Raw genomic sequence first — 2,693 nt, 5'->3', positions numbered from 1 at the left:
CGATTTTTTGGGGGAGGGAAGGAGCATTGGTAATTCCCTCCATTCACAGGTGAGAGATGTGGGTTGGTCTTCGTTTTTAGCTCACCTGGAATGTAGTTCCAGGGAGCTTATGGGATGGTGTGTCATCTGTCCGTCCGTCCGCCCTCCTGTTAATCCACAAGTACTTTCAACTTCTTCTCTGAAACTTCTCAAATGATTTCAATAAACCATTACCACAACGTTCATCTCCTTGTATGTACCAAAGTGTGTTTATGGCATTAAAAAAATTGGGCCCTAAGGGGGTCTATGGGGATTCCCCCCAAAATAGGTATTTGCTTTCTTCTCAGTAATTACGCATGCAATTCTGATCAAACTTGACTACAACCTTCATCACCCATGACATACCAAAGTTTGTTCACAGCATTAAAAAAAACTTGGGATCTCCGGGGGTCGACGGAGGAAGATTACAGGGGGGTTGCCCCCCCCTCAAAGAGATATTTGCTTTCTTCTCAGAAATGACACACAATTCTGATGAAACTTGATTACAACCTTCATCACCTATGGTGTACTAAAATTGGTTCATTAAATTTTTTTGGGAGTGTAAAGGGGGTTGCCCCTCAAAATATGTATTTTCTTCTCCAAAACTACACATGTAATTTCGATGAAACTTGACCACACCCCTCATCACCTATGTTGTACCAAAGTTTGTTCACACCATTAAAAAAACATTCGAGGTCTAAATGGGTCTACAGGGGGTTGCCCCCCAAAATAGGTATTTGCTTTCTCCTCAGAAACTATACACACAATTCCAATGAAAGTTCACCACAAACTTCATCACCCATGATGTACCAAAGTGTGTTCAAGACATTAGAAAAATCAGGCTCTATAGGGGTCTAAGGGGGTCCCCCCCAAAATATGTATTGCTTTCTTCTCCGAAACTACACACACAATTTCGATGAAATTTGACCACAACCTTCAACACCCATGATATACCAAAGTTTGCTAATGCCATTAAAAAATTCCAAGTCAAAGGGGGTCGACAGGGGAGTTGCCCCTCAAAATAGATATTTGCTTTCTCCTCAGAAACTACACACCCAATTATAATGAAACTTGACTACAGCCTTCGTCACCCATGATGTACCAATTTTTTTTAATGACATTATAAAAATCGGGTCTAAGGGGGTGTAAAGAGTGGTTGCCCCCCAAAGTATGTATTTGCTTTCTTCTCAGAAACTACACATAATTCTGATGAAACTTGACCACCGCCTTCATCACCCATGATGTACGAAAGTTTGTTCATGACATTAAAAAAATTGATGTCCAAGGGATTACACGTAGGGGTTGTCCCCCAAAAGAGGTATTTATTTTCTTTCTTCTCAGAAATTACACACACAATTGCGATGAAACTTAATCACCACCTTCATCACCCATAATGTATTAATGTTTATTCATGACATTAAAAAATTGGGGTCTCAGGGATTCTATGTGGGGGTTGACCCCCAAAAAATATGTATTTGCTTTCTTCTCTGAAACCACACAAACAATTTAGATGAAACTTGACCACAGCCTTTATCACTGATGATGTCCCAAAGTTTGTTCATGTCATGAAAAAAAATCCACAGGTATTTACTTTCTTCTCCGTTACATATTTTGTGGGTTATTCATTCCGACCAGTTGTTCCCTGGTTATCTTATCCAGCCACTACCAGGTGAGCGTCCATGGGTATTGCCCCTATGTTTCATTTATATGTTGACTGCTTTTGACGTTTACAGGTGGTACATGCTTGGGAGCCTCGTTGGTATGCATTTCTCTTTGTGCTGTCGCTGATGTTTGGCAAACAAGCGAGGAAACTGGTCCGGCAGCTAAGGGGTTGTGTTGCATTGGGATTCTCATGTATGTACGGTTTGTGAATGTCTTTACAGCTGTGGAGGAACTCTGGGAAGGGTTTGAAACAGCAAAAGGGTTTACCTTGGGTAGCCTTTCATGGTTGCTTTATGCAGCTTCTTTGGCTGGAAGAGTATGGGAGGGTCGATTTATTTATATAATCCTAGCCACCTGGGTTTAATTGATAAGGTGAGAACTGATTGGCTATTCCCTCCATTCACAGGTGAGAGATGTGCATGGGTCTTCGTTTTTCATATATATATATATATATATATATATATATATATATATATATATATATATATATATATATATATATATATATATATATATGTATATATATATATATATATATATGTATGTATGTATATATATATATATATATATATATATATATATATATATATGTATGTATATATATATATATATATATATATATATATATATATATATATATATATATATATATATATATATCACACAAACAAAACACAAACCTTAATCCTCCAGTTTGGGAGTGAAAACATGGCTAGCCTGTTTGCATTTAACCAATCATTAAATATCCTACAGCATATTTCCAAAAGGGTTGGCAACTACATGTTGGTAGGGAGGGACCCACCCGGACCCACCCTCTTTAAATTGTCTGCATTTGGATTAAACGAGTTTTGGTAAGGTAATTATATAGGGGTGTGAACGTTGTTAGACTAACCCTTATAGATATGGTTCTCGCCATTTTGCCATGTTGTATACTTTTCATGGAATGTAAATTTGACATAAATGTGCATTTTACAGCCAAACAGGGACAGAGACAAGACAAAATTGCATCTCCA

This window comes from Eptatretus burgeri, chromosome 1, assembly GCF_056783735.1.
Source record: "Eptatretus burgeri isolate ZD-2024b chromosome 1, Ebu_testis_v1, whole genome shotgun sequence".
NCBI classification, from domain to species: Eukaryota; Metazoa; Chordata; class Myxini; order Myxiniformes; family Myxinidae; genus Eptatretus; species Eptatretus burgeri.
This window is presented reverse-complemented; position numbering follows the sequence as displayed.